We start from the raw sequence: 24,633 nt of genomic DNA, 5'->3' as shown, positions 1-24,633 counted from the left end.
TCTCCGTCCCTTCATGATAACACTTGCACACCCTCATTAGATGCTTGAATACAAAAGGTGGGTCTCAGTCTATTGCTGCTAATGTAAATGTTAATTTCCTGAAAGAACAGGAAGTTCAGGCACTGTAATGCCGATTATACCCATACATTTATTTAAGAATCTGAGTTTACATTTCAGAGACATTTATTGTTAAATTGTTATCGAAATGACCTGCAAATGCTGTGGCCGGACACTGCACTAACAGCTCTGCTGCCTCTTTTCTATAGTCTTCCTTCCCACTGACCGCCTCCTGTCGCTGAGTGACAGGTTACTCTTCTTTCAGTGACCTACCTCTCCCTCCTGAGATATTTAGCACAAATGTCATTCCCTTTTCAGTTCACGCACAGTAAGATCCAGATGAAGAAGACTGTCAGAGTCTGGTGCATTCTGCACAGTTTTCAGATCCACCAGACACTGACCACCTTCTTTATTCCTGTTACTTCTTCCCCCATGTCATTTGTCCTACTGTAGTAGAGTGGACTCTCAGTGTCTGCGGCGATCTGCATAGTTTGCAGATGCAGCCAGGCACTGACCGTCTTCTTCATCAGCATCGTACTGCGCATGACTGATGGGCAGGAGAGGCAGGTCACTGAAGAGTGGCCTGTCAATCACTGAAAGGAGGAAGGATGGGACAATAAAGAAGAGAAAAGTAACGTCAGATTTGAAAAATGAAAGTTTTGCTCTATTCAGCATCACAGCGCCTTTATATAGATGTCATTGGTTTGGGGTATGAGACCTGATGACAGGTTCCCTTGAAATATGCATGAGGCCGGAAAGGAATTTTGCAAATGATACAGCGCCAACTGGCGCACAGTTTGTATGACTGAGCTACACATGGAAGCAGCCACTTCCACAATTAGGTCCATGAACTGCCACGTAGTTATAGTTACAACTGCAATTAAACTGTCAGTAAAGATTGCTCCAAAAAATTGCAAATGGAGACAAGATCTGACAGCATCTCAGAGGGTCACCGCATCTGGGCTAGAATTAAGAAAAAAAATAAAAAGTTGTGACGATATCGTTTTAGGCAGTTCTCCCTCCCGTGGCGAGTTACCCAGCTGTGGCCTTTAGCCTATCTGACAACTTCAAAGTCTGACATTTTAATTCAAACACATTGTTAAATTGGTTATAAACAGGGGATGAGCAAAGGCGATAAAGTGCAGCAGAGGCACAACGCCTACAGTGATGCAAGGGAGACAGCCGCGTAGTACAAAGTCTCCGCAGATGTAACCTCCGCCGAGAGGATGCCAAGACACAAACATCAGGTCACCAGCTAGAAGCATGCAATGGCTTATGAGACTACAAAGTCCAGCGGGAGCCAGATTGTCACATATCACTACATGCTGTAATGCTGTAGATAAGCCCCCGATGTAACCTGATAAGAAAAAAAAAAAAGTTAGATTATACTCACCCCGGCGTTCGGTCCGGTCCGATGGGTGTCGCCGTCCAGTCCGGCGCCTCCCATATTCATACGAGGATGTCCTCCTCCTTGCGTCTCCCTCAGCTCCTGCGCAGGCATACTTTATCTGTCCTGTTGAGGGCAGAGCAGAGAACTGCAGTGCGCAGGTGCCAGACCTCTCTGACCTTTTCCAGCACCTGCGCACTGCAGTACTTTACTCTGCCCTCAACAGGACAGATAAAGTATGCCTGCGCAGGAGCCGAGGGAGAAGCAAGGAGGACAACATCATCGTATGAAGATGAGAGGCGCCGGACTGGACCGCGAAACCCACCGCACACGACTCCGTCCCCCGGTAAGTATAACCTAACGTGCTTTTCTTATTTTTCAGGTTTCATCGGGGGCTTATCTACAGCATTACAGAATGATGTAGATATGCCCCTGATGGCAGTGGCCGCAGCTTATAGGGCTAAAATGGGGTGACAGATTCCCTTTAAATGAAAGGTGAGACATGTTATGGCCGCTCTCTGCTGTCCTGATCTCACTGCAGAGCTGTGTGTGACTATACCTGACACATCTGCAGCTTCCATCTCACAGGCAGCCGGTGTTACAATACAGCAGAGCTGTAAGAACTGCAGAAAATGTGTTTGTAAGGAGGCACAGTTCAGTTCTGCTGTTCTGTGTCAGTAACTTGTCTCACACTAGTAACGCCCTTTCATGTAAATTACGCTCTGGAGGCGGAGCCTCACACTGCTCAGTGTCCGGCCAATAGATATTAACAGCTCATTTACATATTATACATATTATGAAAAATGTGGATGTCTCTGAAATAAAATATTGGATCACAGATATCAAGGTATCATTTTCCTCTACAGCATGCTCATACTGTATAGAGGGTTTAGGAAGGTTGATCCTACTGACCCATTCCCTTTAATACTCTAATCCTGGAAAAACCTTTTAACTAATTAATTGAAATCATGAAAGTGAAAATCTTGAAGAGGATCATAAACTACAAATACTTTTCCATGCATGTCTGCACCAAATGACCATTTAAAGGGAATCTGTCACCAGGTTTTTGCCACCTCATCTGAGAGCAGCATAATGTAGCATATTACTTAGATTTCTGGGTGAGGAAGTTGTGATACAATCGGAGTTCTAGATGCAGCATGAAGCAGAGCTGAGATAGCTAACCCCACCCACACCAGGTTCTGTATGCACTTAGTCTAGTGGCAGTGAACTGCTCATCACAGGAAGGAGTGTGGTTGGGCGACTGCTCGCGTGCCAGATAGTCACAGCAATGATAATGTCCTGGTCATAAAACCTTCATTGTAAGAAAACAACAGTACACAGTTTGATAAGTGATGCATTGCTGAATTCTGTTTTTTAACCACTACCTTATTGCTGTCCTCAAATTAAATAGCAAAAACCAGCTGACAGATTCCCTTTAACATGGAAAAAACAGTGATGCCAAAAAATTCTAATTTATCGATTTCTAAATTTTAACCTGCAGTGCAGTTTTTGATCCTATTTTATTCCGTGTACTCTACTGTGTTCTGTTAGTCTGTTTATTTTTTTTATTTAAATCCGCCATTCCATTCAAGAGACATAGGCCTTTTTATTCAGTGCCAACTTTTATGGTCTTTACAAGGGGCATTGCTCACAGGGTCATAACATAGAGCAGCCTAAATACACGCGCCCCCAAGAATCCTGTTAGATGCACCTCATTGGTAAAGACCCCAAAAATTAGCAGTAAGTAAAAAAGCTCAGGCTAAGTTCACATGTCCAGTAATCTTCCGTTGGAACGGCTAAAGCTGCAAAAAAGTTGTGCGGACAATTTTTTTTTTTTTTTTAAATTGACAAAGATTCTAGGTGTTTGGGTTTTTTTTTTACATTGAAGCCTATGGAAAACAGATCCATTAATTAGTCATCTGTTATCTTCCAGTAAGCAAAAACGGATCCAGCTGAAATCAGTTTTTTTAAAATGGACAAAAAAAAAAGTTGTGTGTGCATACATTTTTTGCCAACTCACTGTTGCTGGATCTGTTCTAGCGGATCATTACTGCACATGTGAACATAGCCTGACTCTGGGACCATCTGATGGATTTAAAATAAATGTTAAAAAATTACAGGCGAGAGGTTCTTTGTAATACCTTAAGGGGCCCATTGCACTAAGCGATATCGCTAGCAATATCGTTGTAACGTCACTGGTTTTTGTGATGTAGCAGCGATATTGCTAGCGATATCGCTACATGTGATACTTACCTCCGACCGGCTCCCCCGCTGATTATCGCTGATCGCGCGAGAACATCTTGGGCCGTTTCTCGTCGGCCACTTCCTGCTGGGGCTTCCTGCTGTGACGACGAGCGACGCGTGGATGCGGGCAGGAGGACGTCAGGATCGCCTCGTCTGACAGGTAAGTAGCGACCCCCGTCCCCAGCGATGTCGCTGGTGAGATCTGCCTGTGTGGCAGCTCACTAGCAACCACTTAGCGATGTACCAGCGATCCTGACCGCGTCATATCGTGGTCGGGATCGCTAGTGCATCGCTAAGTGTAACGGTACCCTAAGGGTATGTGCACACGGTGCGGATTTAGCTGCGGATCCACAGCGGATTTGTCTCTAAGGATCCGCTGCAGATCCGCAAGCAGAGTACAGTATAATGTTATCCAATGGCTTTTAAAAACCACAGTGCACATGCTGCAGATTTTTCAGCGCGGATTTGCTGTGGTTTTAAATCCGCAGCATGTCAATTCTTTCTGCAGATTCCGCAGCGTTTTGACACCTGTTCCATTGTCCAGGTCTCAAAACGCAGGGGGAATCCGCAGACATATCCGCAGGTAAACCGCAGGTCATTTTACCTGCGGTATTACCTGCAAATCCGCGCGGAAAAATCCGCAGTGTAATCCGCTCTGTGTGCACTCACCCGAAGAAGAGATGCAAGTAATGGATTCTCGACTACTTGAATGGAAGGAAATACAATTATTGAACGACAAAATTGTTTAGATATACAGTATATTTTCAGACAGACAAGTACATTTATTTGTAAGAAAAAAAAAATATCCAAAAGAAGTAAAAAGCAGACAAAGTGCCTCACACTGAATGCATGAATGAGTGAATTAGGAGAGCAAAAAAAAGACAAACCTGCATAGAAATGACCTTTACTAAAAGCATGGAGTACAGCTTGTATCTGTGGTGATATTCACAAGAATACAACCGTACACTAAAGGATTCCGAATCAAACCAATGGGAATGGTTTCAATTATAGTACTAAAATTAACGCTACAGAAAACACACCACATGCCACAAAGAATGAGGAATATATATATATATATATAATCTCTAGATAGAACAAACAGCTCAGTAAGTGCCACTTTCCCTATACAATTTTCTGTACCTCTTATCCAATCAGTGAGATTATAAACTGACCTGACGACAGGAACATCTTCCATATCGAGGGAAAACAAGTGCATCAATGGACAATGTAGTCTGATGGTAAGCTATTGTTATGTTATCAGTCAGTATTGATAAAACTGTTTGCGCTTCCATTATGTAATTACTGGTGAGAGGAAGCTTGTTGTTTTAGAAGAGTTGTTACGATTAAAGGCCCCGTCTCACTAAGCGACTTACCAGCGATCCTGACACCGATATCAAGGTGTCAGGATCGCTAGTAAGTCGCTATGTGATCGCTGGTGAGCTCTCACACAGACAGCTTCACCAGCGATCAGCACAGCGATGCCGAGCGCCCGGCATCGCTTGCCATCCTGTAAAAAATAGAATAAAAAAAAAAAATATAGTTATTCTCACCATCCGACGTCGCGTTCAGCCATCCTGCCTCTCTCCACGCTCCGGTCCCAGTGATCCTTTGCATGAATGACCGCGAGATGTCACGGTCTCGCGGGATAACAAAGTCTCGCGGTCATTCGTGCAAAGGATCACTGGGACCGGAGCGTGGAGAGAGGCGGGATGGCTGAACGGGACGTCGGAAGGTGAGAATAACTATATTTTTTATTTTTTTTATTATTTTTTACACCTGATCGCTGGTCTCCCGCTGTCACACACAGCGATGCGTGCTGGCCAGCGGGAGATCAGCGACCAAAGAAATGTCCAGAGGTTTCTTGCAGCGATCAGCGATACCGGCAGGGGGGCCGCTCGCTGATCGCTGTCACACACAGCGATCTCGCTGGTGAGATCGCTGTTACGTCACAAAAGTTGTGACTCAGCAGCAATCTCGCTACCGAGATTGCTTAGTGAGACGGGGCCTTTACAGTCAATGGCTACATTCAGATCCCTTAAAGGGAATCTGTCGGCAGGTTTTTGCGATGTAATCTGACAGTGCGATTATGTAAGGGCAGAGACCCTAATTCCAGCAATGTGACACTTACTGGGCTGTGTTTTTCTATTTCGATAAACTCAGTGTTTTAATCAGCAGGACATTATGACTACAGGACAAGCTGCCTCGTGCCTCCTAGTCCAACCTCTCCCCCACCGATGGTTAGCAGCTTTCTATCAATATACACAGAAAGCTGCTCATCAGTGGTGTGAGAGGGTTATACAGGGCTCAGCATTCAGAGCTCTGCTAGATCTGCAACAGAGAAAGCCGTGATTCTATCACCCAGTAAACTAAGCGACACAGCACTGGAATCATCATATCCTATTCCTTTAAATCATACTGCTGTCAGATTACATAACAAAAACCTGCTCACGGATTCCCTGTGAGATCTGATAAGGACTTTAGGCTATCCTGACTCTTTAAAAAAATAAACACCATATACCAACGTTCAGGGGCTCTACTCACCATGCAGACTTACTTCCTTTAATAGATGTAGCACAAGTCAACCATTACATAGTTTCTAACAGTCCCTTGTGGCTGCAAGGAAGCGTGGGCAAAGGCTGTCAATTGTAGACGTTCCATGCTCATAGACTCCTACCCAAAAGACTTAATGATGTCATAAATTAAAAGGGTACTTTCAGTATTAGTTTAGATGTGTACACATTTATACAACCACATTATTTGAGTTTTTTTTTTTTTTTCAACATGAAAATATTTCAGTTTATTTTTCAATTGAATATTGTACAGTTTACGGATGATTCTTCATGGGCTGATTTTTTTTTTCTTTAACATAATAAAAAGTATGTACGTGGTTCTGCATTTTTTACAGAAAGAGCACAAATATTACGGCGCCATTCACACGTCTGTTTTTTCTTCTTCTTTGCAGACTATGTCCGTGTTTGATTGGTGTCATGGATCAAAATTATCCACCTTCTTGTGGCAACTGATCACTACACCTGTCATATGGATGGATCGATGCACTGGTCACTTTTCTACAAGATCTTTAATATAATGGCCAGGTATTCTTGGCAATGTCTATATTAATTATATTTCTATATGTCATGATTTAGTCGGGGTTTCGAGTCCTGTCTGCCCTTTTCCCGGGCTGATCATATCAAGGGTTAACTTTGCTTGCCCTCATTTTGGATTCAGGTTTGCTATTTCTTGCTGCTGTTTTGTCCTGCAGGCCATGTCAGTTATATTTTCTGCCTACGGCGTGAGTATCTGACTCTGCTTGTACCCTGATTTGTCCTCCTGCTGTTGCTGACTTTGCCTGTGTCTGTTTGTCCCCCACTCCCCATCTCGACTCAGTGCTTCCCATTCATGTTTAGGACTCTCTGGTATCTGACTCAGCTTGGACCCTGACCTGCTGTTTGTCTCTTGTCTTTGGCATATCTGCTCCTGACCGGTACTGACCCATTTGGCTAGCTTCTGACTCTGTTTGTTTATTCCTTTGGTACTGCGCTACAGACTAAGGCACACGCTGCGGATTTTGCTGCGGTGTACAGTACCATGATTCCCTATGGGAATCAAAAACCGCAATGCAGATGGTGCGGAATTTTCCACGCGGATTATCTGCGGTTTTCAATCCGCAGAAAGAATTGACATGTCAATTCTTTCTGCTGATTCTGCTGCGGTTTGCCATCTCCTCCATTGAGGAGATGAAAAACTGCAGGGCAAAACCGTAGAGCAATCCGCAGGTAAAACCGCAGGTATTTTGACCTGCGGATTTTACAAAATCCGCGCGGATGAATCCGCACCTAATCCGCAGCGTGTGCACACAGCCTAATATCGAATCGGCTTGTTTGACTATTCTGCTGCCACCTGGTGGCAGCCTAGCTGCTGCACTGCAGGTCTGCACTGGCTGTGTGCAGTCCTCCCTCCAATCTATTGCCATCTAGTGGAGCTTGCACTATAATCATGTGCTTTCATGGTGATGTCGCTTTTCCAACTTGGAACCTGTTTTTCATCATGATTTGCCTTAATAAGCTGATCGATTTTCCAGTCCATATTTTTGTGTCTACTTTTGCAGGTTGTTATGTGGATAGTACGCTGCTATGGAAGCAGAAAATTAATTTATTAAGAGTCATAAAACAGGAATACAAGTGATCTGATTGTTGTTTGAACCGTTTCCAGTCACCACTTATTTCTACTGTAAAGGATGACTCAGGAGGAGAAACTATGGAGCAATCACGAGATGGAGCTCTACAATCCAGGAAATAGAAGTGGAGATGACAGTAACAATTTTGGAATGTTTGCAATGTTAAAATTGCAGGAAGTCCACATTTTCCATTCGTGCATGTAAATATATGCAAATCCAAGCAGGTGAAAACAGACATGAACAATGAACGTGGCAGGACCAGACAAACCACCGGCACCTGGGAACCTGGCGCTGGTGCTCACCGTTTTGGATTGCTTTATATGCTGATGTCTATGCAAATCCTTATTGCCCAATGTTTAAAAAAAAAAAAAAAAAATTTGGGACCTCACATTGTCTACAGTCAGCTAAGATTTGTTTACTTCTTATATGACATAAATGGGATGGTATTATGTATTAAAGGGGTTTTACATTTTTTGGAAAGTGGATCTCGAACACTAAAAAATACCTAAAATAACAAAGCGCGTATTTACGCTCCCCGAGTCCATTGCCGGCCTCCCGTTATTGTTTAGAAACTTAAGTAATTCTGGTTGCTGCGGTGACGTCTCGTTGATGACGTGCATCACCAACGTAGCCAGTCACTGATCGCCGCTATGCTAAGGTAGACGGCACGAGCTGCTGCGCTCAGTGATTGGCTACAGTGTTGATGCGTGTTGCCGACGTGACCCGAGTAGGACAAGTATCTTCTCAGTTTGTTACTTTAGGTATTTGAGTTTTTGGTGTCTAATTTCCTGAAAGTGTAAAACGCAAAAGCTATACAAGCAAGAAAAATTGGAAGCCATGATGCCACAATACGTCTAAGCTCACATCTGCGGCGGAGGCTTCATTCAGACTCCATCACATATGACAGAAAGGATAACATGAAAACAACAGAAACCATAATGGACCCCAAAGGTTCCAATGGTTCGTGTTTTTAATGGGGGTCAGCAGAGTAAGCCGTTGCCAGACACGTATAGTGACAGCTGATCACCTAGATGAACAAAAGGACCAGCAGCTGAAACATGCCCAATCCTTCTCGCCCCCAACATCAACTCTTGGGGGAAAGTTGGGAAGACTCCTACACATTAGGTGAAATTTACAGATCCATAAAATATGGACCGTGCTGGGATTGCAGTACACGGCCCGACCGTCTGTCTCCTGTCCTGAGCTCACTGCCTCAAAGGGATATATGAAACAGTTATCACAGGTCCGGGGACGCGCCAGTCAGAAGCGTGAATTCGACCTTAGATGATTGGCAGCTTTGATAGACTTTTCTCTCGACTGTGTAATGACCTTAACGTTGCAACCAGCAAATGTAACGTATGTATTTTTGCTTTGTTGACCTCAAAATATCACGCTTTTTAATAAGTCATAATATGAAACAATAATCTCACCCCATTTCTTGAAATTATATTTAAAAAGGGTAAAAAATTAAAAATACAAAATCCAATAATGTTAATCTTGCCTCAAACAGTTATATTTCTTCTTCTGTTATTCCTCCTGGAAAAATATATATAAATTGACAAGTGGACATTACCATAACCTCTGTCATTAGGGCAAGTCTTTACCCAGTTTAAGGGCCCATGTATGTGGCCGTATTTTCAGCCCGAGTACAATCTCACAAAACATTGGATTGCACAAGGGCCAATGGTATGTTATTGGACCATACGAATGGCAGATTTTTTCCTAGGACCACGCTGGTCTGGGGGGGGTGGGAGAGAGACAGCCACATTTCCAAATCTGATTTGATATTTGGATTGCACTCGGCCATGTAAGTCATTGAGCCTGTGGAAACCATCAGAGTGCACTCGGGTGACATCTGAGTGCAGTCCGATTTCCATCGACTGACAGAATGGAGAAGACGAGGACATTTTTTTCTCCATCTTCTCCTGTTCCAAGAAAATCAGCGTACAATGTGATCAGAGTGCGATATACACAATCAACCCTATTCTCTCACATGAGAGAATCTATGCTCATCTGCCCTAAGTGCTTATTCACACAATATAGAGGCTGCAATTTCTGGTCTGTATTACGACAGTTAGGTCTGTAATTGTGATGGCAACACGGACCAAGTATGGCAGACGCTATATTGTCATGTGAACCACCCCTGAAACTGTCAGACATGATAACCGTGTGAAAGAGTACAGGGTCGCACACCAACCACAAAATGGAGATTCACATCTGGCCTTTAATTTGCACAGGATGAAAAGAGTGATGGTGCAAGGCAGATTTCTAATGAAAGATGCTCCAAAAGTATTTCATGGGGAATACTAGCATTTACATTTACTAAATAGACCAGTTGTGGATAAACTGCTAAATAGTATCCCTAGGCTTACACATGACTTCTTTCAGGGGTGTCTGGCTTTACTCCCACATACGCCCAGACACGTCTGACCCGGCAACCAATCGCCTGAGGCCATGTGCACACGATGCAGATTTGCTGCGGATCCGCAGCGGATTTTACCGCGCAGAAACGTTGCATATCCGCATTGTGATGTACAGTACCTTTAAAATGAATGAAAAAAAAAAAAAACGCTGTGCAGACGCTGCGGATTTTTCCACGCGGTTTTCCTGCGGTACAAAATCCGCAGCATGTTACTTCTTTTGTGCGGTTTTCTATCTCCCCTGTTACCAAATCCGCAGGGGGAAAACCGCAGTGGAAAACCGCACAAAAACCGCGTGAAAAATGGAAGAAATCCGCAGGAAAAATGCAGGTCATTTGACCTGCGGTTTTCTTCCATTCTGCACGGAAAAATCCGCAGGGCTCAAAACTCCGTCTGCACTCAGCCTGACAGTTTTGTGATCATATAGATTTTATGACGAGGTGAGTGACTCGGCTCGTTCGCTAAGTCACTGTCATAGCAAACTGAGAAAACGATGACCCGGCAATGTTCCTCGCGTACACTCATAAATATTAAATCTAGTTTCCATGCACTAAGTGCTCACTAACCAATTACCCATTCAGTTAGCTGCGGGGAGGGGTTATCATGGCTTCTTGGAACTTATCTACTTGGAAAAAAAACAAGTGACATTTACTAGCTAGTACTGAAACAAGCAAGAAAGAAGATGCGCAAGCCGACAATTCATAAGGCTACGTTCCCACGATCAGGAAGACGCAGCGTATTTTCACCGAATCCAAAACACTGCGTTCTAATCATGCAGGTAAATCCGCATGTGATCACTGAACCGTGCAGATTTACTGCATCCAATGCATTCTATTGTGAACATTTCTGTTTATACTCATCGGGGACGGGGGGATCGCGACCCGGCGCCTCCTATCTTCATACGATGAAGTCCTCCTCCTTGCTTCTCCCTTGGCTCATGCGCACTTTCGGCGACACCCATCGGACCGGACGGACACCAGGGTGAGTATAATATCTCTCTCCCCCTCCCTCCCCCCCCGTGACGTGCGTTGTGCGTCTTCGGCCGGACTGCGCCTGTCACTGATTGGTTGCAGCCGGCTGGGCGCGACCAATCAGTGACGCGGGATTTCCGCTACAGACAGACAGATTAAGACGATTATATAGTAGATAATGTGCAGTCACAGGCAAGGGGAGACAGTGGATAATAAGGCATAACCTACATGCACAGCTGCAAAATTGCTAAAAGGGGCGCATGGAAACAGGAGAGCCAATGGGTCCCGCAGTATGGACATAATTATAAAATATCAAATACCTAACATCAGTGTGATGGTAGTAGTAAAGGAGTCAAAGCCTCAAGACATGTGCGGGAAAGTCTGCAATGTACCAGTACATATGGGTAAGATTAGATCAAGTGATAGGTCCTGGATACATAGAACATGCTGGTAGGTAACACGTGTATATGTAGCAGATGTACCGAGCTAGTACATGTTTACCTGTTGTGGGTGGCAGACTGGGGCTCTCCGGGTCCCTGCGTCCGCCCCAATGCGGATCTAACTGTACCCATATGTACTGGTACATGGCAGACTTTCCAGCACGTGTTTTGCCATCCAGTCCCATCCACTGTTCTTGTAACCTAGAACGCAGTTTTGAAAGCAGTGCTGCCATCCCTGATCGTGGGCACGTACCCTTAGGCTAAGTGCACACGTTGCAGAAAATTTCTGCTCAAAAACCTGAATCCCTTCCCAGAAACCGCACCTATTTTTCCACGGCGTTTTTTGCGTGTTTTTTGCGCGGTTTTGATGCTTTTTTTCCGCAGCGGTTTCAAACCACATGGAAGAAGCCAAAACCGCGGAAAAATCCGCAAAATTAATGAGCATGCTGCGGTTTTTACCACGATGCGGTTTTTTCGCGGTAAAAAACGCATCAATGTGCACAAAAAGTGCAAAATGCATAGAAATGACTGGGAAGCTTATTTTTAGCGGTTTTATAGTGAAAACCGCGGTAAAAACCGCTAAAAAAACGCTGTGTGAACACAGGTTAAGCGTGGAAGGTGATGGTGCAGATGAGGAAACTCACATGGCCGGAGGTAGGTAGGGAGCCCCAATCCCTGTATCCTGATGCAAAGGAACCCCGGCAGCGTGGTGGATGTGGTGGGCAGCTCTGCCTGTGCTGAATGCCGGGTCAGCAGGGTTGTGACACCGCTGCATACTGTTAACTCCTCTTGCTGTGGGCAATGATGGATCACTCCCACAGATACCAAAGGGTATGGTGAAAAAAAGTTATTTAATGTCAGCATGAAAACAACTGCAATGCATTTCGAGGAGAACCCCCTTCCTCAGGCATAGAAACATATACAATTACAAACTTAGAATAAGTTTTGACTGCTGTCTGATGTTTTTTTTGTTTGTTTTGTTTTTTTTTAAACCCCATCTTTTCACCACTCTTATGAACCCTCATAGGACTGCATGCAATTATCCATTCATGAGGCAGGGTTAAACCTATCTGTGGCTTGTTATTTATATATACTTTCTGCAAGGTAATCGCATTGGTGGAGGTAACACCCCCTGCACCACGAAACACGTTGCAATGGTTTTTCTGCTGACATATAACTCTGCTGACGCGGCATTCTGACAGCGCACGCAGAGCTGCACACCCCATCCAGAGGGGCGGCCATGTGAGCAGCACAACTCCAGACATGGCTGATGGGGTGTCTAAGCCCCAGGATACAGGGGTGGGGGGCGCCCTGCCTTCCCCCCACCATATGAGTTTTCCCATCTGCACCATCACCTTCCTCTATTTCTGAATTGCTGGCAGCTGGCGCTTTTTTTCTTGCTTGTTTCAGCGCTCTCTTTGTGGCGTCCCGGTAGACGGCCGGGTAAAGCTGCAGGCTGATTACAATTCATTGAAGGCTTGGTTACGGTTGTGAGCGGTTTTCCTCGCCATTCACAGAGTGTAAGTTCCACATTTCTCCTTCGTCATTTCTACCTCTCTGATATATTCCCATACAGAAGCGCTGTTTTTATTTCAGATCCTTTTTTCCTTCCTTTGCATTTACTAGCAAGTGTCACCCTCAATATTAACAAATAAGAGCCACAGAGGCAAAGACACAAGTGACAGTAAAATATTCATGATGGTAACATGGCTCCGGCTGCAACAAAACGTTCTACACTAAAAATTAGCCCTCAGGTTCCCATTGTAATGACCTATACAGAACTGATGGCTTATTGAGAAGGCGTCAGACCAGTTAAGGGAGAACTCTGGGGGACAAAGTTTCCAATAGATGTGAGGACATAAAGCTCCGCTTTCAATAAATGTTCCCTTTGAGGCCAAGTAAACATGCTCAGTGTTTGGTCAGTATTTTACCTCAGTATTTGTAAGCCAAAACCAGGAGTGGATCAGAGGAAAAGTGTAATAGAAACACAGCACCACTTCTGTATTTATCACCCACTCCTGGTTTTGACTTCCAAATACTGTGGTAAAATACTGACTAACCACTGAGCATGTGCAAAAGTATTCTAAACTGGCCCATTATATTGTATGGCGCACTATGTGGGGCCCATTATATTGTACGGCGCACTATGTGGGGCCCATTATACTGTACGGCGCACTATGTGGGGCCCATTATATTGTACGGCGCACTATGTGGGGCCCATTATATTGTACGGCGCACTATGTGGGGCCCATTATATTGTACGGCGCACTATGTGGGGCCCATTATATTGTACGGCGCACTATGTGGGGCCCATTATACTGTACGGCGCACTATGTGGGGCCCATTATACTGTACGGCGCACTATGTGGGGCCCATTATACTGTACGGCGCACTATGTGGGGCCCATTATACTGTACGGCGCACTATGTGGGGCCCATTATACTGTACGGCGCACTATGTGGGGCCCATTATACTGTACGGCGCACTATGTGGGGCCCATTATACTGTACGGCGCACTATGTGGGGCCCATTATACTGTACGGCGCACTATGTGGGGCCCATTATATTGTACGGCGCACTATGTGGGGCCCATTATATTGTACGGCGCACTATGTGGGGCCCATTATACTGTACGGCGCACTATGTGGGGCCCATTATACTGTACGGCGCACTATGTGGGGCCCATTATACTGTATAGAGAAGAGATGGATCCAGCACTTCAGATAAAATCCCAAGTCTAATTATATATATATATATATATTAATGCAACATGTGTGTATAGGTGTGGTTACCTGGAGAGAGTTTTTTTATATTCTATTTGAGTTGCAATCTTCAAATCAGGTTATGAATAAGAAGCGTTGCTTCAAAACACGTTAACCTTGATACTGATTTTCTCATGGGACATTTCTCCTCTGACATGATATACAGCCTCTGTTAGGGCTCATACTCACTTGCAAGAGACTCGCATGAAAACCCGGCACTGGGACCGTAGCGTACGGCTACATGTATTTCTATGCAGCCGCACGCTCCGGTCCCAGTGCCGGCGTAAGTGCCGGGTTTTCATGCGAAAGACTCGCACGGGAATCGTGCGAGTCTCTCGCAAGGGAGTATGAGCCCTTAAAGTGTGAATTTTTCCCTGAAACTATCTTTTAAAAAATTAATTAAAACTTGGAATTTTATCTGAAGTACTGGATCCATCTCTTCTCTTCATGGACGGCTTCCCCTTGGATTGTAGTATCCTGTGAACTCAGTGATAGGTGAGCTGATCAATTTCCTTTTATTGTTGCCCATTACACTGTATGGAGAACTTGTGTGGGGCCCATTATACTGTATGGAACACTATGCGAGACCATTATACTGCATGGAGCACTATGTGAGACCATTATACTGTACGAGGCACAATGTGAGACTATTATACTGTACGGGGCACTATGTGAGACTATTATACTGTACGGGGCACTATGTGAGACTATTATACTGCATGGAGCACTATGTGAGACCATTATACTGCATGGAACACTATGCGAGACCATTAGGGTGTGTGCACACGCAGCGGATTCTGCTGCGGATTGATCCGCGCAGATTAAGCAAAATCCGCAGGTAAATCCGCAGGTCAAAAGACCTGCGGTTTATCTGCGGATTAGCCTGTGGTTTTGCCCTGCGGTTTATCACCTCTACAATGGAGGAGATGGTAAACCGCAGCGGAATCCGCAGAAAGAATTGACATGTCAATTCTTTCTGTGGATTAGAAACCGCAGCAAATCCGTGCAGAAAAATCCGCACCGTCTTCACTGCGGTTTCCATTTCCCATAGGATATTATGATACTGTACACCGCAGCAGAAACTGCTGCGGATCCGCAGGACCAAAACCGCTGCGGATCCGCAGTAGAATCCGCAGTGTGTGCACACACCCTTATACTGCATGAAGCACTATGTGAGACCATTATACTGTACGGGGCACTATGTGAGACTATTATACCGTATGGGGCACTATGTGAGACTATTATACTGTACGGGGCACTATGTGAGACTATTATACTGTACTGGGCACTATGTGAGACTATTATACCGTATGGGAGACTATGTGAAACTATTATACCGTATGGGGCACTATGTGAGACTATTATACCGTATGGGGCACTATGTGAGACTATTATACCGTATGGGGCACTATGTGAGACTATTATACCGTATGGGGCACTATGTGAGACTATTATACCGTATGGGACACTATGTGAGACTATTATACCGTATGGGACACTATGTGAGACTATTATACCGTATGGGACACTATGTGAGACTATTATACCGTATGGGACACTATGTGAGACTATTATACCGTATGGGGCACTATGTGAGACTATTATACCGTATGGGGCACTATGTGAGACTATTATATCGCATGGGGTCCTATGTGAGACTATTATACTGTACGGGGCCCTATGTGAGACTATTATACTGTACGGGGCCCTATGTGAGACTATTATACTGTACGGGGCCCTATGTGAGACTATTATACTGTACGGGGCCCTATGTGAGACTATTATACTGTACGGGGCCCTATGTGAGACTATTATACCGTATGGGGCACTATGTGAGACTATTATACCGTATGGGGCACTATGTGAGACTATTATACTGCATGGAGCACTACGTGAGACCATTATACTGCATGGAACACTATGTGAGACCATTATACTGCATGGAGCACTACGTGAGACCATTATACTGCATGGAGCACTATGTGAGACCATTATACTGCATGGAGCACTATGTGAGACCATTATACTGCATGGAGCACTATGTGAGACCATTATACTGCATGGAGCACTATGTGAGACTATTATACTGTACAGGGCACTATTAGACTATTATACTGTATTGGGCACTATGTGAGACTATACTGCATGGAGCACTACGTGAGACCATTATACTGCATGGAGCACTATGTGAGACCATTATATCGCATGGGGCCCTATGTGAGACTATTATACTGTACGGGGCCCTATGTGAGACTATTATACTGTACGGGGCCCTATGTGAGACTATTATACTGTACGGGGCCCTATGTGAGACTATTATACTGTACGGGGCCCTATGTGAGACTATTATACTGTACGGGGCCCTATGTGAGACTATTATACTGTACGGGGCCCTATGTGAGACTATTATACCGTACGGGGCCCTATGTGAGACTATTATACCGTACGGGGCCCTATGTGAGACTATTATACCGTATGGGGCACTATGTGAGACTATTATACCGTATGGGGCACTATGTGAGACTATTATACCGTATGGGGCACTATGTGAGACTATTATACTGCATGGAGCACTACGTGAGACCATTATACTGCATGGAACACTATGTGAGACCATTATACTGCATGGAGCACTACGTGAGACCATTATACTGCATGGAGCACTATGTGAGACCATTATACTGCATGGAGCACTATGTGAGACCATTATACTGCATGGAGCACTATGTGAGACCATTATACTGCATGGAGCACTACGTGAGACCATTATACTGCATGGAGCACTATGTGAGACCATTATACTGCATGGAGGACTATGTGAGACTATTATACTGTACAGGGCACTATTAGACTATTATACTGTATTGGGCACTATGTGAGACTATACTGCATGGAGCACTACGTGAGACCATTATACTGCATGGAGCACTATGTGAGACCATTATACTGCATGGAGCACTATGTGAGACCATTATACTGCATGGAGGACTATGTGATACTATTATTCTGTACAGGGCACTATGAGACTATTATACTGTATGGGGTACTATGTAAGACTATTATACTGTATGAGGTACTATGTAAGACTATTATACTGTATGAGGCACTATGTGAGATTATTAGTATACTGCATGGAACACTGTGTGAGACTATTAAACTGCATGGGGCACTATGTGAGACCATTATACTGTATGGAGCACTATGTGGGGAATATTATAGTGTATTGAAAGCAATGCAGGGGGTCAATTATAGTGTATGGAGCACTTTAAGTGGTCATTGTACTGTATGGAGGGCAGAGTGGGGATTACAGGTGAGTAATCAATCATACTGTCATGGGGTCACCATTCTTTGTCGGTGGGATGGGGGGTAAAGTAAGGTCATATCGTGCCTATGAAGGGTACTGTGGAGGAATTCACTGTGGTGGCATCATACTTTGTTTGGGGGCACTTTTGTTTGCATCATTCTTTATTATCTGTATTATTCAAGGTTTCATGTTTGCAAAATTCATATTTAATATAGGCCCCTTGGCGACATGTTTTTACATAGCAGATTATATTATTGCAATATTCTTATTCTCAGATCTATTACCGTAATTTAAATATACTTTGTTGATGGGACAACCACTTTAAGTTTGTTCCCATATGAAAAAGTTAATCTTTTTATTCGATGATAAGGAAACACTTCCTCAATTGTAGACATTTTTCAGTGAACATCAAGGTTGACAAGCGACTTTGTCCAAACTTTTAAATTTTGGACTTCTGTGTATTTGAATTTGACATCCCTGCTTTAAAGGCTTTGTCTGCTTTGGACAATCCCCACTTGTACGAAGAGGATCTGACCAGGAGACTGCCAGTATGAGCACTGTATTGCGATCCTCATCCAAGTTATACGGCCGTGTGACTCTCCCCTTGTACCAGAAATCACAAGATTTATGGTGAGGGACACAAATTACATTGGTTGAAAAAAGACCTAGGTCCATCATCAAGTCCAACCTTTCTCCACAAATTGCACATTTTTTCACTAATTTAACTATAACCCGCAATGTTATGTGTATTGAGGAAATCGTCCTGCCCTTTTTTAAAAGCTGTTATAGTGTCAGCCATTACTATCTCTTCTGGTAGGGCATTCTAGTGTCTGACTGCTCTAACTGTAAAGAATAGTGATGAGCGAGTATACTCGTTGCTCGGGTTTTCCCGAGCATGCGCGGGTGGTATCCGAGTATTTTGGCGTGCTCGGAGATTTAGTATTCCTCGTCTCATCTACATGATTTGTGACTGTTAGCTTGAATACATGTGTGGAATGCCTGCTTGTTAGGGAATTCCCACATGTATTCAGCCTGTCTACAAGTCACAAATCATGCAGATTAAACGATGAAAAATAAATCTCCGAGCACGCCAAAAAATACAGAGATCACCCGAGCATGCTCGGGGAGACATGAGCAACAATGCTACTCACCTATCACTAGTAAAGAACCCTTTCCTGCTTAGCTGCCGGAATCGCCTTTCTTCCACCTGCAATGAGTACCCCCTGGTCCTTAGTACGGTCTTTGGAAGGAATAAGTCATGTGCGTGTCCTCTGTACTGATTACACACATTTATACATGTCAATGAGATCTTCTCTGTCGACTTTTTTGAAACTAAACAAGCTTAACTTTTCCATCTTCTCACCATACCAGAGGCCTTCCATCCGTTGTCCCCCTATTCAGAAATGACAGATTCATTATGAGACCCGCAGCTGTTGTCGAATCAGGCGCCTCTGACTACAGCACGACCCCTCGGCAAGACCAACACCGGACTTAATGATTTGGGCCACATTGTATACAATAGTGCAATCATCTACGCAGCAAGAAGGGGAACACTACCCTGTGTGAGGCCCAAAGGACCCTTAACCTCCATTAGGTACCATAAATAGGGCTTACAGCTATGTTTGATAGACACACAGTGCAAACACAATCTGTACGCACCCTAAAGTATTTAGCACTGACTGCAGCATACAGAACTCCAGAAGAGGACCGCAGCCATCACAGCCCCCCTCTCACACCTTCAAGACCTTTAAAGAGCCTCTTTAGGCAATGCCATGAGCAGTGTCTGTATGGCAGCACTAGGAGTCCCCATGGGTCCGGATTTCAGAATCATTAGCACGCCATGTTACAGCATAAGCGCCCTCCGTGGGGTGCTGTACCCATTCTGGAAGAAATGCAGGGTCTGGAATACAGGATGTGTTTAAGGATGCCACAATCTTCAAATTAAATGCAAAACAGGAAACAGTACGATCCTATAGATGTCAAAAAAAAAAAAAAAAAAAGTTCCATTACAGATACAGATTCTAACTCTTCCGTCTACGTAAATTGTTTTTTTTTTTTTCAGCTGAGCCAACTACGTCACATCTGTTATCCATGAGAAGCTCAGTAAGTGTTGCCGCATAAAAGCCTTTTTTAAGTGTTCTGCTACACACTAACAGTTTATTTCATCTGCAATGGGACGTGCAGATTTTTTTTTTTTTTGTGGGAAGTATTGGTTCCCAGGTGCAGCTTGTTAATTAAAAAAAAATACCAAAAAAAAAAAAAAAATGAAGCCTCGCTCTACTCACTGTCCCCAGGTCCAGTGCTGACTCTCTGCCACTACCACGTGTCAGGTATTGACTGCAACACTTGATGTACTGTCGACGGTGCGGCAGCCACACAGCTCTTGCCGTTTAGACAGAATGACCCGCAACTCAGATTGGCTGCTGACATTATAGTGCCGCAGCTAATCCCAGACACTGGGAGTAAAGGTGAGGACTCAGCGTTGGACCTGGGAAAGGCGAGTAAACTGCGTCAGTTGTTATTTTTTAATAAACTGAACTCCGGGTCTAAGATTTCATGAAAGCGGGAAGCCCCTTTAAGACTAATCGGCAATAAATAATCATAAACTCCCACAGACAGAAATAAAACAGATTTATTTTTTTTCCTAAGGCTTATAAATATTAGAATTGTAATTAAGAAAATAAAGTGGTATAATAAAAGCGACTGTGGTTTTAAAGGTTGTAGTTTCATTTAGCTAAGTGCCCCAAGGATGGGAGATACCAGAGCAGCAAATCCGCAACGACTCGGTGAAAAGCTAAACGGATGAAAACTGCTAAATATATATATATATATAAAAAAAAAAATCAAGATACAAGTCATATAATGACCAGAAATAGTGTCACTCCTTCTGTGCTCACACAGGACAGCGTATTCTGAAAATTCACCTGAACCTCAGGAGACATAATGATCCGGGAAGATAAATAATCAGATATTCTCACCTATCTGAAAAAAACCAAGAGCGACCACAAACCACAGAGCGACCTTCCCAGGAGTTTCTCCAAAGGAGTCTACATTACTAGTCATTCAATTTGACATCCGATAGTCCAGAGATGCAACTACTACTGAGCAGACAGGATCACATATGGTGTTCTTCTGTCTTTTATTTACTTATTTATTTTAGATAGGCTCACTCACTTGTTATAAATACTATTTAATATTATTATTTGTAAATTCCACTGTTCTTCTAAATCTACTGTTTTTCCTTCATTCTTGCACTTCACAGTTCGAGACATGGCCCTCGCTTTCCTAAATGTAAATAAAGTACATAAAGCTTAGTGCCACGCCTACTTGGCTAAAAAAAAAAATATAAATTTACATAAGATTTAGATAGATAGGTTTTCCGTCCCTTTCATTACTTTTCTTAACTCTACATATGTAGCAAAATATTAAAATAAGTAGTAGTATAAACCCACCCTTCCCAGTCCCCGCTTCTCCTCCATCCGGCTCGCTATGCCCCCTGCCAGTCTCCTCTCCTATTCCAGCGTAGTCGGCACTGGACGGCAGCTACAGCTGTATGTCAATCACAAGAGAAGAAAAGTCGACATCAGTGGGGCGTCACGGTCAGCGAGACAGACGAGCGTCGAGGGATCAGAAGCGAAGGATTTATTTTTTACCAAACAGGGGTCACATGTAAAGTTATATAAAAAGGCATAAAATCCCTTCAAAAAAGGTATCTGAGAGTAAAATAAAGTAGAATTTGGGGACAAATTGGGTAAAGCATTGCTCCTAGCCCAAGAGACAATTGTATGGACAAGGCATTTAATAGTGACAATGACAACAGATGTCAGTTGGGATCATTCACTTTGCCTGCAGGCTGGTGCTGAGAACATTTCTGCTAGCCATGCCAGTGTGTACAGCGCTCCCAGCAGCCTCTCATTTCCCAGTAGGAGAGTATATTCCCTTGTGCTGATGTAGGAAATCTGACAAAGACGGACTGTACAGCAGCGGTCCGGAGCCAGCCAAGCATTTCCTGCGAAATAACTGAAGATTTACCGGCAAGAAAAGCTCCGTCAGAACATCGCTCTGTCCCCAGTGCATCGCTCTGTCCCCAGTGCATAGTGGCCAAAAATAACCCCCGAGCGTCTCCTGAAGTCATTACAGGCTGGTTCTGTGGCTGGACCGGAGCAGCACCGCTACCTTCTATGGAAGATCAGGATTGGCTGAGCCTCCAAAAAGGGGCTTTATTGTCATTAACTAGTTCAGAACCAAAACCAACAAAAAAAAAAAAAAAAAAAAAAATCTCACAGTCCAGCATATAAAACCTTATTCACACAGGGCGGCAAAATGAGCGTAAATGTCCGATCTACTGTATTGTGAGTGTGATAATCCATATGTCCATCCATAAGGATCTGCCTAAATATCCCGGGCGCCGTGTTATGTGCGCCATTTATCTGCTGAAGCATCAGAATGCTTTTAATATAGGATTTTTATCTGCTTCAAAATCCACATAAAAAGGCTTCAAATACTACTGGATGTGGAAGGAGATCTGCGACAAAATCCATTAAAATAAAAGCTCTGTGTGAACATAGCCCTGTTCTCCACTCAAGCACAGCTGATAAAGGGAACTGCTCCTTTTAGTACCTCCTGTACCCTGTCTGAGCATTTTCAGGGAATAATGAGGTCCCTTTGATACTCAATAGATAGATCTGACAGGTTGCAACCAATTTCCTCCTTTGGCAAAGCTGTGCAGCTCACACAGACCCTACTGACGGCTACAAGAAGGATCCATAATGCTCCAATTGTGTAAGGCCTTTTCTAAATTGGTGGTCACTGGGGTGTCAGTGATGGGGGCACAGTGATGGGGGCACATGTACAGTCCTCAGATTAGAGTTGTCAGTGATGGGGGCGCAGGAGTCTATAGTCATCAGATCAGAGGTGTCAGTGATGGGGGCACAGGAGATGTATAGTCCTTATATCAGAGGTGTCAGTGATGGGGGGGGCGCAGTGATGGGGACACAGGAGCCTATAGTCATCAGATCAGAGGTGTCAGTGATGGGGCCACAGGAGATGTATAGTCCTCATATCAGAGGTGTCAGTGATGGGGGCACAGGAGCCTATAGTCATCAGATCAGAGGTGTTAGTGATGGGGGCACAGGAGCCTATAGTCATCAGATCAGAGGTGTTAGTGATGGGGGCGCAGTGATGGGGGCGCAGGAGATGTATAGTCCTCAGATCAGAGGTGTCAGTGATGGGGGGGGGGCACAAGAGATGGGGGCACAGTAGCCGTATAGTCATCAGATCAGAGGTGTCAGTGATGGGGGGCGCAGTGATGGGGGCCCAGGAGATGTATAGTCATCATCAGATCAGAGGTGTGAGTGATGGGGGCACAGGAGCCTAGAGTCATCAGATCAGAGGTGTCAGTGATGGGGGACGCAGTGATGGCTGCACAGGAGCCGTATAGTCATCAGATCAGAGGTGTCAGTGATAGGGGGCGCAGTGATGGGGGCACAGGAGCCGTATAGTCATCAGATCAGAGGTGTCAGTAATGGGGGGCGCAGTGATGGGGGCACAGTAGTCCTACAGTCATCAGATCAGAGGTGTCAGTAATGGGGGTACAGGAGATGTATAGTCCTCAGATCAGAGGTGTCAGTGATGGGGGGCACAGGAGATGGGGGCACAGTAGCCGTATAGTCATCAGATCAGAGGTGTCAGTGATGGGGGGCGCAGTGATGGGGGCCCAGGAGATGTATAGTCATCATCAGATCAGAGGTGTGAGTGATGGGGGCACAGGAGCCTAGAGTCATCAGATCAGAGGTGTCAGTGATGGGGGACGCAGTGATGGCTGCACAGGAGCCGTATAGTCATCAGATCAGAGGTGTCAGTGATAGGGGGCGCAGTGATGGGGGCACAGGAGCCGTATAGTCATCAGATCAGAGGTGTCAGTAATGGGGGGCGCAGTGATGGGGGCACAGTAGTCCTACAGTCATCAGATCAGAGGTGTCAGTAATGGGGGTACAGGAGATGTATAGTCCTCAGATCAGAGGTGTCAGTGATGGGGGGCACAGGAGATGGGGGCACAGTAGCCGTATAGTCATCAGATCAGAGGTGTCAGTGATGGGAGCGCCGCTCCATAACTACTCCAAGCAAAGCACTAACCTACAGGTACAGCCACATCACACCGGGAACGTCACCCCTGCTGCAGTCCTCAGGAGCCCCGCTCTGTCTAGCCCCATACCAAGTAATGAGCGTCTTACCTGTCTGGGACCGAGCTCATGTAATCTGCTTTTCCGGTTGCTGACTTACAGCAGATAAGGCGCCGGGAGCTGTCACCGAGCAGCGCGCAGCTCCTGCACTCCGTGCGCACACTCCCCGGTCCGCCGCACATTGAACTTCTGCCTGTACACCCAGGATCGGCGCTGAGGCTCCTCCCCCTTCTGTGTGCCGAGTCCGGAGCCACCACGAGGGGGCGTGGCCTTGTAGAAATGAGCGACAGGAGTGCAAGGGACACGCCCATTTCCGACACGTCACATTGCTCAGTGCGGGCGGCGGCCAGGTGTAGGGGGCGCTACATGGTATTCTGGAGAGCAAGACTGCAGAAAGTTACTGCAAGAGATGATAAGTCAGTCACGTGTGTAGCGGGCTCTGGTGGAGCTTCTTCTTCTCAAGTGTTTTATTGCAGATGTCTGCCCTTCAGTAGTCATCTGCGGCAGAGCTGTGTCTATCCTGCGCATTCCTCACAGCTTCTGAAAATAAGAGGAGAGGTGTACAGCGGGCACAGCCAGTTATATGTGCTCTGATCTCCTACCGGCCTCACCCGCCCCGTTACATAAGTCCCCCACACATAGTCTAATGCCCCCACACATAGTCTAATGCCCCCATATAGTCTAATGCC

The 24,633-nt window shown here is 44.9% G+C and overlaps 1 protein-coding gene across 4 annotated transcripts in view; it reads right to left on the bottom strand.

The window, feature by feature from the left end:
• OSBPL3 (oxysterol binding protein like 3) overlaps positions 1 to 24,198 on the bottom strand; it is a 181,150-nt gene extending 156,952 nt beyond the window's left edge. For 3 of the 4 annotated variants that reach the window (XM_073581390.1, XM_073581389.1, XM_073581391.1), the window contains exon 1: positions 23,996 to 24,198. The gene's annotated coding sequence lies outside the window, so the exon portion shown is untranslated. The remainder of the gene's footprint in view (positions 1 to 23,995) is intronic. The other variant, XM_073581395.1, reaches the window with a different exon arrangement.
• Between the last annotated feature and the right edge of the window lie 435 nt (positions 24,199 to 24,633).

This window comes from Dendrobates tinctorius, unplaced genomic scaffold (genome assembly GCF_039654945.1).
Source record: "Dendrobates tinctorius isolate UK_male_01 unplaced genomic scaffold, ASM3965494v1 ptg000070l, whole genome shotgun sequence".
NCBI classification, from domain to species: Eukaryota; Metazoa; Chordata; class Amphibia; order Anura; family Dendrobatidae; genus Dendrobates; species Dendrobates tinctorius.
The sequence above is the reverse complement of the archived record's forward strand: the minus strand, read 5'-3'. Positions and strand labels throughout refer to the sequence as shown.